We start from the raw sequence: 12983 nt of genomic DNA on the forward strand, positions 1-12983 counted from the left end.
GAAGGGCCTAAGAACAACTCTTCGTTATCAAGAGAGCCCTTTTTCTGTACTACTACCTGCAAAGCTGTTTGCATGGAGGCCTCAGCAGGATGACTCTCGAAGGAGAGGAGGCCTGACACATGCTAGAGTACAGCTACAATGCTCAGGGAGCGAGGGGGCTAACTGCTCTCCTTTAGAGAGAGACCGCTCCTCCATCTTTACCTGACAGGCTGCTCGCCTGGAGGCCTCAGCAGGATGGCTTTAAGGAAGAGGGGCCTGCCAGACTCACACCAAAGATCTATTGGACACCGAGGTTCTCAAAACATCCACACAGAGCTCAGGGAGCGACGGGTCTAAGAGCTACTCATGATATGAGGAAGAACCCCTTCCATGCTCTAACAAGCTGTATATATGGAGGCCTCAGAAGGATGACTCTCGAAGAAGAGGAGGCCTGACACATGTAGTTAGGACAGCTAGCTCAACTACCACTAGAGCTCAGGGAGTGAGGGGCCTGAAAACCCCTCCTCAGAGAGGGAGGGACCACTTCTCAAGCTCTACCTGGAAGGCTGTTTGCGTGGAGGCCTCAGTAGGATGACTCTCCTAAGGGAGAGGAGGCCTACCATACCTTTTAAGAACCAGCTAAGCTCTAGCTATGCACAACACAGAGCTGAAGAAGCGAAGGGCCTAAACACAACTCTCTGAATTAAGACATCATTTAAGTGAATTAGAATTTATAGACACTCTGTCGAGCTCTAGAGAGCGGAGGCCTCAGCAGATAACTCTCTGGAGTAAGAGGAAGCCTAACCACGCCTCTAAGCCCACAGGGAGGAAACCTGTTACCTGTGCTTATCACTACTCCAATATTAGCTGACTTCAGATCTGGGCTACCAGAGACTCAGTGAACAAGTAGCGACAGAGTCCCTGTAGCAATTTCACCACACCGTAAGGGAAACCCATCCTTTCCAGGAGGGGAACGGAGGCCAAATAACCCAGTCAATAAAACATATATTATTCTTTTTTTTTTTTGGGAACAGCCTGTCTACGTTCGTTTTAACTGGAGGAGGCACCTAGTGCCAACGACTCTGCTAAAAAAGACCTGAGCCAGACCGTCTTAATAGATTATCATCATCGGTCCAGCTCGTTGGGCCTAATGTTATGGGCGAAGGGGAAAAGAGGAAAAGGAGGGTGTGCTCAGGGAAGGAGGCGATTACCTGCCTCTGCTTGTGCCAGGACGCTCGCGTCTGGCCTGAGTTACTTCCCTGACACCCTGCATCTTCCCTGACACCCTGCATCTTCCTCCTGGACTCGCGCCGCCTCGTTGACCTACTCCTGTCAGGAGGAGGGGCACGAGCGGTGACTGAGTCCCACTGGCTCTGTCTACGATCCTCGGAACGAAACAGGCCAGGACCCCCAGGCTGTCTGGTTGTGGGCCTGGACCGGCGCGGTATGCAAGATCTGTGTGCTGCTGAGCGCATCTTTGCCTCCCTGAACTTTCCGACAACTGCCTCAACGGAGGTCCCGAAAAGCTCAGAGGGCGAAACTAGGGCATTGAGGAGAAAAGCCTTCTCTTTCTCCCCGATGCCTGCCAAGTTCACCCACAGATGCCTCTCCTTGGCCACCATGGCTGCCAACGATCGCACTCTGATGCAGTGAGAGTTCTCTTTCGAAAGGGAACTACTCACTGCTCTTGACTAAATAAGTTGTGTAGCTTTAATACGGATTTTGTAGCTTTAATAAGGATTAATCTGTCAGAGTTGAGAGAGAGGACTCAAAAGCGAAAGCAGGTAATAATGTCTTTTAATAGAAATTAGGCAATCGGCCGCTTAGGCTGGCAAATAGAAAGTCTCTCATCAATAATCAACAAAAGCAGATGTAGACCCAAGGCAGGGTAAAACAGGTCCGTAGATGAGAACAGCGGTGGCAAGCAGCAGCGGCCGTAGACAGGTGTACTCACGGAACCGATCACAGCATTCAGCGGCAGGTGAGCTGGGCAGAGCTGTTTTAGCACAAATACTTAAGGCGGTGGAGGTAGATGAGATGGTCGTGTAGACCAGACAGAACAAGACAAGACTTGGTGGTTGAGAGATCAGACACATACGTATTCAATGTTAATAATCTGGCAGAGAACAAAGGAAAGAGAGAACTAGTCAGAGAGAAAGAGGGGACAGGTGTGGAATGGATGAGCGTGATGGCAACAGGTAATGAGGAACAGCTGAGTCAAAGAGAGTGTATGTGTGTGTGTAACAGGAGGGTGTGTGTGAGTATGTGAAAGAGACCAGCAGAGGGAGAAAGAGAGAGAGAGAGAGAATACCAGGATCCAGGATCTATCGCTCCCGCCAGACTCCTCCCTCAGGAGCGCTAGACTGCGAAGGATGCGGCCAATAATTTGGTTGCTCGCTCGGCTTGGCCGTTAGTCTGTGGGTGAAAGCCCGAGGAAAGGCTAGCGGACGAACCAACGAGACGACAAAACTCTTTCCAAATTTGCGAAGCGAATTGGGGTCCACGGTCAGAGACAATGTCAGAGGGGAGACCGTGTATTCGAAAAACATGCTTGACGACGATTTGGGCTGTCTCTTTGGCAGAGGGGAGCTTAGGTAGGGGGATGAAATGGGCCGATTTAGAGAAACGGTCGACAACAGTGAGTATAACAGTATTTCCCCCTGATGGAGGAAGTCCTGTTATAAAATCAAGGGCAATGTGGGACCACAGCCGAGAAGGAACGGGTAGAGGTCTGAGGAGACCAGCAGGCGGTGAATTATTAGGCTTGGTCTGGGCGCAGACGGTACAAGACGTGACGAAGCGGCGAATGTCGCGCTCCCTGGTGGGCCACCAGAACCTCTGACGGATAGAGGCTATGGTACCCCTAACACCGGGATGGGCGAACAATTTAGATGAATGCCCCCACTAGGGGTGTAACGGTTCACAAAATTCACGGTTCGGTTCGATACGATACACTTGTGTCACGGTTCGGTTCGGTACATTTTTGATACTGCAAAAAGAAATAAATGCAAGATAAATTTCCTTGATTTAATTTTTTATTCTTTTTTATATTAAAACTAACATCATAAAGTATGATATTTTTTTACTTTGAGCAATTCTAGAGCTATAATTGACTCTTCTTATGAGCATATAAAACAAAACAGCTCCTTGGAAAAAATGAAATGTAATATTGTAGTAGTTATAAACAAAGGTTTATTTTAGTTCAGATTAACATTTGAGGGCAGCAATTGTATTCATAATGTTACTTGAAGGCATTATAGCCTACTGTTCCTGCCAAACTTCCATGGTTGCAGACAGTTAGTGTTACTATAGCCCCTTTCACACAGCGCTTTGAACCCGGGAAATTGCCGGCAAATTGCCAGAGTGCCTTCTGTGTGAACGCAAACATGACCCGGGATTGATGCCGGGATCGATGCCGGGTTGGGGACCTAGTAACATTGCCGTGTTCAGTCCCGGAACGCGCGCTGTGTGAACCAAAGCCGTAATAATGCCGTGTCGTAGTGATGACGCTGAAGCGCGGGATCGTTCGCCAGCTGTGAAACGGTACGTAATGCGCAAGTTTATGATTGAATCAGAGAAAAAAATCCACAAGCGTGGTTTCTCGAGAGAGAGAGAGAGAAATCGCAGTTCATAAGCAAACTTAAGACGCTGCTGAGACATCACAAGTCACATCGATGTCACGTGTCTTTACGGGATTTTTACGGGTTGTGTGTGAACGCACTCTCTGATTCCGGAAAATCACTGGCAGTGTGAATGAACCAAAATCAAACGAACCCGGGTCACTTTATCCGTGTATTTTCCGGAATCTCTGTGTGAAAGGGGCTTATGTTACAGTAAATCCATGGTGAATGTTGCTGATCTGCGGACACTGGATAGTTAATTCATGGGCATGGCACAATGTTTCTTCCAGGTTTCCACGTCAGCACTGTTTGATCTGTTAATAACGGAGAAATGTGAATGCTCTCACTAGATCTCGCAGCGATGTTATTACTTCTGTGGCGAATTCAAATGCTTTCTTTACTGGATCTCTTGTTAGCGCTGTGTAGTAAAAGTGTCGCATGATCACGATCGGCTCACGCTGCACTGGTCCAAATTGATAAACGGTCCTTCAACCACACAATAACGAGCAGTTTCGTTCCGCTTGCATTACGTTTGCCATTTGATGTTGGGCAATGTTGTGGTCGCGCCGGCGTCTCTTACATTATGAGGGTGCTTGCCACGCGCAACACGCCTACATTTGAAATAACGAAATTTTGAGCGTTGGCTTTTACTTGACAAGATGAGACGAAGTGATCTGCCGCTCCGCAGTACAAACAAAGGCGATTAGTGATACGCCGTTGACGTTCCGCAGTGGTGATGCGAATTCCCCCCAGCTGCATTGGTTCAGAGTCAGAGCTAGCGGAGGGAGAGGAAGTGGAAGCAGGAGCGGAGAGGAGTGACTTCTCCAGACTACGAGCTTGGTGGCGTAAGTCAAAACGCTTCTCTACGCGGATAGCCAGGTCGATCAGAGGATCTAGGTGAGATGTAGTCTCACGGGAGAGTACCTCGTCTTTAATGTCTGCATTCAAACCCTCCAGGAAACGAGCGACCAGAGCGGGTTTGTTCCATTCACAGGAGGTGGCCAGTGTACGAAATTCAATAGTGAAATCAGCGGCGGACCTCTTCCCTTGGCGGAGAGTAGAAAGAAGGCGCGAAGCTTCAGGTCCGTGGGCGGAGCGGTCAAACACTCGAATCATCTCCTCCTTGAAGAGAGTGTAATGATCAAGACAGTCAGCTTCAGCGTTCCACACGGCAGTTCCCCATTCCCGTGCTCGTCCCGTCAGAAGGGAGACCACGTAAGCGATTCGGGAGCAATCCTTGACGAGCGGCGGACAACTCCTCCTTGTGTCTGCCCAGCATAGCCCCCTGCATCTCGAAGGCAGTCTGAAAAGGGTTCTCCTTCGCTGAGTCCATGGTGGCCAGATTATTCTGTCAGAGTTTAGAGAGAGGACCCAAAAGCGAAAGCAGGTAATAATGTCTTTTAATAGAAATTAGAAAACAGAAAGTCTCTCATAAATAATCAACAAATGCAGATGTAGACCCAAGGCAGGGTAAAACAGGTCCGTAGATGAGAACAGCGGTGGCAAGCAGCAGCGGCCATAGACAGGTGTACTCACGGAACCGATCATAGCATTCAGCGGCAGGTGAGCTGGGCAGAGCACAGTTTTAGGCAAGGCAAGGCAAGTTTATTTATATAGCACATTTCATACACAATGGCAATTCAAAGTGCTTTACATAGAAGAAATTAAAATAATAAAAAGAAATTAAAATAATTAAAACATTTTAGAAAAATAAGAAAATAAAATACAGTACAGTACAAACAGTCGGACGAACATTGGCACAGTGCTCATTCATCAAATGCATAGCTAAACAGATGTGTTTTGAGTCTGGATTTGAAAGTGACTATTGTAGGAGCACGTCTGATCTCCCCTGGAAGCTGGTTCCAGCTGCGGCTGGCATAATAGCTAAAAGCGGACTCGCCATGCTTTGAGTGAACCCTTGGTATTTCTAGCTGATATGATTCTGATGATCTGAGTGATCTGTTTGGTTCATATTCAGTGAGCATATCTGCAATGTATTGAGGTTCTAGGCCATTGAATGATTTATATACCAGTAATAATACTTTAAAATCAATCCTAAATCTAACTGGGAGCCAGTGTAAAGACCTGAGGACTGGTGTGATATGTTCATATTTTCTGATTCTGCTCAGAATCCTGGCGATGAAATGTTTAGACCCTTACTGATAAGTAAATCTAGAGTGTGTCCACGATTGTGTGTGGGTCCATGTATATGCTGAGTCAGTTCAAAAGTTTTTAAAACACTTTTGATTTCTTTTGCCATATTGTTCTCTGCACTATCTATGTGGATGTTAAAATCTCCAGCAATGGCAAAACAGTCAAACTCTGAGGTAATTGTTGATAACAGTTCTGTGAAGTCCTCAGCAAAGGCTGGAGAGTATTTTGGAGGCCTGTAAATAATAAGTAAAATGCGTGGAGCACCTTTTAACACAATACCCAGATATTCGAAAGACAAGTAATTCCCAAATGATATTTGCTTACATTGATAGATATCTTTAAAAAGAGCAGCTAGACCCCCACCTCTCTTAACAGCTCTGCAGACACTCATAAAAGTAAAGTTAGGAGGGGCTGCTTCATTGAGGATTGTTGCACTGCAGCTGGCTTCTAGCCAGGTTTCATTTAGAAGCATAAAATCCAGACTGTTTGTGGTTATTAAGTCGTTGACTAGGAGTGATTTATTTTTAAGTGAGCGGATGTTAAATGCTAACTTAACAGACTTACTTTTCCCCACAGCAATATTAGTTTGACGTGTAATAGGCACCAGATTAGTTAGGTTTTCTGTACGGCTATTGAAGGCCTTAGACTTTCTATCTTGTAATAGAACAGCAAAAGATACAGGCACCCTGGGTTCCCGCTTGTTCTGTAAACATTTGAGAAAGTTACTGTTATCAAAACGGGGACCCGACACATATCACTGAGAGCTGGTATCAGTTGTTTTTGGTTCACCTCGAGCAGATGGAGGAGGGTGTGGGCCCTGGCGTTGTGGCAGAGGCCGAAGAGCTCTCACAGGAGGAGGGGGAGGGCGAGCTGGGCCCGCAGGCTTTGGTGGTAATGGTGCCTGTCTTTTTTTGGTTGGTATCTGGGGGCTTGCAGCAAAAGAGTGGGATAGTCTGGTTCCAGCATACACCAGTTCTTCCATTTTCTGTGAGAAGCACAGAAGTGGCGATGCTGGAGAGAGGGAAAAAGTGTCTGGTGAGAGGGGCTGTTGCTCTGGTGTTATCGGAGGCTGTAATATGCTGTCCTGGCTTCCCTGGCTGTTTTCCAGGAAGTCGTCCTTGGGTGCTGAATCTTCAAGCAGTTCTGATATGTCTGTCTGTGGTGTGCTCTGTGGGCAGGGCTTGTGTCCGTGAGCAGAGGTTGTTTTGGCGGAGTGGTGTTATCATGTCCATTTTGCTGCTGAAGTGAAGTCCCGTGGTCATTCATACTGTGTCCAGGTGTGTGTGTGCCGTTCAGATTGAGTGGATTGGCACAAACTGCAGAAGGATGATTGAGGGAGAAGTAGATATTGTCCTTGAACCAAGTTTGTTTGGGTGATGGCCATCCCGATGAAACAGTTATCTCTGACTCCAGAAAAGATTGAAATTGTCAATGAAGTTCACTGCTTTTATATTGCAGGTTTTTTGCAGCCACGTATTAAGCCCAAGTAACCGTGAAAACCTGTTTGTTCCTCTTGCTGGGAGAGGTCCACTGATGAATGTTTGAAATTTCAGTCTTTTAAGTGTTTCAAAAAGTTCATGGAAATCCTTCTTAAGGAGTTCTGACTGCTCTTTATGAATATCATTCTTCCCCACATGAATGATGAGTCGATTTGCAGTCTTATGTTTCATCAGAATGTTCTGAAGTTCCCTGTTTATATCAGAAGTTGTTGCTTGTGGAAGGCAGCACGTAGTTGTATCCCTGCTGCTAATGTTTCTGATTATGGAGTCCCCCACTATCAGAGTACTGGGCTCGGCTGCGCTCTGAGCTGAGTGCCGCTGTCTGCTCGACCTTGAGCGCCAGTTAGCATCAGTGTTAGCTACTGGCCCATTCAGTCTGTGTTCGATCACATTCATCACGTTTGGGGATTCCTCATTTACATTCATTAGTACTTCAAATCTGTTCTCAAGATGTATAGGCGGTGATAGGAGACCAGTGTTTGCAATCCTTGTCAGAGCTGTATCTGGGGTAGAGGATGCTACTGCGGCAATATGTGATGCTCGTGACAATCTGATGTCTCGAGTGCCTTTGGGTCTCGCTCCCTGTTTGTGCCATCGATTAGTAAGTCGATCGGCTTGTTTCTCTACCTGTCGGGGAGCACTAGATTCATGGGACTCACCGGTATGCTGAGGGTGTCCATGACGAAGCTCTGTTGTGTGCTCCGTCTGGTTTGGTGGTCCCGTAAGTAACTTTGTTTCAAGAACTGCAATCCTTTGTAAAAGTCTGTGGCAGTTAGTGCAGCAAGTAGATTCCAGAAGAGGCATTTTCTCTTATCCTTGTAGGCAGTTGTGTTTTCCTTTCCCGGAATGTAAGCTGGTCGGGTAAAAGAATTCTCAGTTTTTGTAGTAATCCAAACTTTGTCGTATGAGCACTGTGCTGATTTGCTGAAGTTAAAATTAGGTGATAAAAGGAAATAAAATAAAGGAAATAAAATATAAAAAAAATAGGAGATAAAATGTAAAAGCGATAGAGCAAAGCGCGGAGCAGTAAGCAAGAGCGTCCGAACAGTGGCACATTTTAGCACAAATACTTAAAGGAACACTCCGACTTTTTGGGACTTTAGCTTATTCACAGTATCCCCCAGAGTTAGATAAGTCCATACATACCTTTTTCATTTCTGTGCGTTCTGTAAGTGTTATTTGACGCACCCACCGCTAGCCTAGCTTAGCACAAAGAATGGATGTAAATGGATAATGGTAGCATACTAATCCCAATAAGTGACAAAATAATGCAAACATTTTCCTATTTACATGTTGTGATCTGTATAGTCACAGCGTCTACAAATAACAAGGCTATATGAGACAGAGACCATTTTTAATCGTATTTATACTGGGAACTATATTCTCACTAGGCGTAGGAGCACAGCTAACGTTACTTGGGCGGAGTGATTAGCGCAGCACACGAGACGCCCTGTGGTGAGGAGCAGAGAGTTCGCTCAGAGTTGGAGTAATAGAGTCAGCAATTACTAGATAGTAAATTTATAGTTTACAGTCATGGGTGTTCGCTGTATTGTAAAGAGCTGCGACAATAAACAGGGGAGACCAGGTAATACTATGATGTTTCATAGAATTCCAACCAAAAACGCTGACCTGATGAATCGATGGCTACTAAACACACCTGTAAACAGCATCACGAAGTATTTCGTTTGCTCTGAACATTTTACTATAGACGACTATTTTGTAAAAATGCAAGTTGCCACACGGACCATGAAACGTGTGCTAAAGGATACAGCCATCCCATCGATAATAAAGACAGGACAAATTGGATCACCTGTTGCTGCGGTAAGTGTTCCGTTATGTTTTGAGATGACTAAGTTTAGCCATACTGTAACAGTGCCATGCTAATGTAATGTAACCTTAGTAGTGAGTGACACTATTACGTGAATAGGGGCTCCGTGTATCCCCTTTATTGTTATTATTGTGTTGTCATGACCACACTATATGCAATGGCTATACTACAATTTCATTGAACTATGAATGATCATTATAACAAAATCACTTACTTGGTGGACAGCTGACCATTAGGTCATGTTCGTTCTGATTCTCCCTTCGACATCAATCTGTTTGGCATCTTGTCTTACAGCTTCCAAAGTTTGTAACTCCTCGTCTGTGTATTCTGGCTCAAAACTATATGGTTCTGGATCTTGGTTTGATACACAGTAAAATTCCTCTGACAATTCCTCAAAATCAGCCATGATCACGAGTCACGTCTAGCTAGTTAGTCACGTTTGTTTTGTTTACGGAACCATCAACAGGGCGTCTCGTGTGCGGCGCTAATCACTCCGCCCAAGTAGCCACTCCGCCCAAGTAACGTTAGCTGTGCTCCTACGCCTAGTGAGAATATAGTTCCCAGTATTTATACGATTAAAAATGGTCTCTGTCTCATATAGCCTTGTTATTTGTACACGCTGTGACTATACAGATCACAACATGTAAATAGGAAAATGTTTGCATTATTTTGTCACTTATTGGGATTAGTATGCTACCATTATCCATTTGCATCCAGTCTTTGTGCTAAGCTAGGCTAGCGGTGGGTGCGTCAAATAACACTTACAGAAATGAAATAACACAAATAACACTTACAGCACAGAAATGAAAAAGGTATGTATGGACTTATCTAACTCTGGGGGATACTGTGAATAAGCTAAAGTCCCAAAAAGTCGGAGTGTTCCTTTAAGGCGGTGGAGGTAGACGAGATGGTCGTGTAGACCAGACAGAACAAGACAAGACAAGACTTGGTGGTTGAGAGATCAGACACATACGTATTCAGTGTTAATAATCTGGCAGAGAACAAAAGAAAGAGAGAACTAGAAGTAGAGAAGCTAATCAGAGAGAAAGAGGGGACAGGTGTGGAATGGATGAGCGTGATGGCAACAGGTAATGAGGAACAGCTGAGTCAAAGAGAGTGTATGTGTGTGTGTAACAGGAGGGTGTGTGTGAGCAGGGACGGACTGGGACTAAAAAACGGCCCTGGACTTTGACTAGGCCCGGCCCAAAGCAATCGGCGCGCGGAAACTCGACAACAACAACAATAACGCCTGGCATGAGTGCCACAAGACTTCAATTGTGGCTCATGATACTATAACATCCAAATTATAGCAATAGCACTGATGTTGACTAGATGTTGTGTTAAAAGCATATTATTCTAGATTAACTTGAATACTCACATATAAATGGACTTGGTCTAAGCTCAACCTGAATAAACAGATCGAATGGATTTTAAAAAAAAAACAGGTTTTATTCAAAGATAGCATGGATGGAATAGATTATATAATATGCTGTTATAACAGCATATTATACAATCTATTCCATGCTGTCTTAAAATGAATTTATTACTTAATAATCTTAATTAATTTATGCAGTAATTAATCTTACTGCACAAATAATAATACCACATCTAAATGAAAATACACCATTACAAATGTAACCAAAGTTTGTAAGCATTAACTGTAACGTTACCAACATTTTTAAAAGTAAAAGCACAACATATTTCTTAATATTAGCTACTGCATGTGGCATTTTACAGCTAAAATGTTGAAGTTTAGCTGTTTTAACTACTGTAATCATTAAAAACGTAGCAACCTGAATATCACTTCCTAACATCATCCCTAGCAAGTAACTCTCTTTCTCCTCTCATGTTCCATACTTACTTGCCCTGGATCTGCCTGTGGAACCAGCTCATCTTTCTGTCCCTCATCACTGGTGGCATGTTGCTGCATAGCTGTCTGGCTCACTTCTTCACTGCTGCTAATATTTAACTGCGAGGTGCTGCTGCTGGCTGTGCTGCTAAATATTTCAGTTAGTTTGCGCTATTTAGCGGCTTCAGTATCTAAATTCCGCCATTTTTTTTTTCTCTCGCCTTCTCAGCCACACCCTTTTCTTTCCGTTTTTTACCCGCGGCCGCGTTGCATATTGTTTGCTTGTTTCTATGCTTCTATCTAACGTCTTTGCTTTTCCTTACTTGGCGGCCACGGCCAGTGCAGCTGGCATCCAACTTAAAGGTGCATTGCTGCCACCTACAGTACTGGAGTGTGAAACAGATTAGTGGGGGAAAAAAACAGGTGATGACTGCGTGCGTGGCGGGTGGTGGGCCGGCCCGCCGGCCGTCCTGGAGTACCGGCCGTTCTGTGATTCTCCAGATCACACAGATGGCCAGTCCGCCCCTGTGTGTGAGTATGTGAAAGAGACAAGCAGAGGGAGAAAGAGAGAGAGAGAGAGAGATAGAATACCAGGATCATGACATAATCTATATTTAATTGATAATTTATGTGCAGATTGTTTGATAACTATTCAATTTCTTTATGATCTACCTGTTAGACAATTTCTGTATGTTCTACCTGTTAGACACAGGTAAATATGACATGTATTTTGGGTTTATGTGAGGATTGTTTAAAGTTCACTTAAATTAAAAGTTGTTATATATTTTTGAAGCCTAATAAATGTAAACAAAAAAATGTAAACAAAAATCAGTGATACTGGCCTTAATTCATAAAAAGATAAAGTAAAATATACTGTCGTATCTCATACATTAGAGATTAACTGTGAAATGAATTTATTATAAAATGTATAAAAAACATAAGTGTTTTTAATTGCTATTAATCACAGAAAAAAATGTGTGATTAATCTAGTTATTTTTTTAAATCGATTGACAGCACTAAAAACACACATTATGTATCTAATGAATAGAATCAAAACGTATGTTTATTATGACTATTGCAGTAGATTTTAAGCTGTTCTGTAACTGTCATGTATTACATGTACCGTATTTTCCGGACTATAAGTCGCTCCGGAGTATAAGTCGCATCAGTCAAAAAATGCGTCATGAAGAGGAAAAAAACATATATAAGTCGCACTGGAGTATAAGTCGCATTTATTTAGAAATTTATTTCACAAAATCCAAGACCAAGAACATACATTTAATCTGGAAAGGCAAGTTATTTAACTACACAGTAGCACACAGAACAACAGGCTGAGTAGGTGTCCGGTGTGTTAACGCAACACATTAACAGTTATTCAGCTACACAATAGCATAAAGAACATATACCTGGGAGGCTGAATAGGCTAAATTAACATAAGCCAGGGAGTCCAACAAGCAAGTTACCAGTAAACAAGTTCAACAAGCTCCCGCGATCTCATTCCACATCACTGAATCCATTAAATTTTCTTCATATGGTGTCGCTTCTGAATAACTCCGCCAACTAGAGCGCCCTCTCGCGGCTGTAGACGGTAATGTTTTATCTTGGTTCATCTCAGTCTGAATTAATTTTGATATATAAGTCGCACCTGAATATAAGTCGCAGGGCCAGCCAAACTATGAAAAAAAGTGCGACTTATAGTCCGGAAAATACGGTATGCTCTGTGTTCCCTTTTTCCTTTGTTGTGTTCCAGTCAATCATCTTCTGTGTATAAGTCCCCAGTTTTCTGTTTCTGTTTTCTGTGTTTCATGTGGATTTCTGTTATTCTCTTGCGTGTCCCTTGGAACATTAACAATTAAAGACTGTTTTTCTTGTACTCTCCTGCATTGTGCACTCAATACTGTCACAGTTCATGACAAGCCATTTGAAAATAAATTTTGATTTGGTTAAATGTGTAAATGTGTTGTTAATCCATGCTCATAGTTGAATTGTAGCAGTCTCAAGTCGTGCACTTTCTTTACCACTCGCAGCCACATAGAAAACACTCCTGAGGTAAA

This window comes from Abramis brama, assembly GCF_963993115.1.
Source record: "Abramis brama genome assembly, chromosome: 6".
Classification (NCBI taxonomy): domain Eukaryota; kingdom Metazoa; phylum Chordata; class Actinopteri; order Cypriniformes; family Leuciscidae; genus Abramis; species Abramis brama.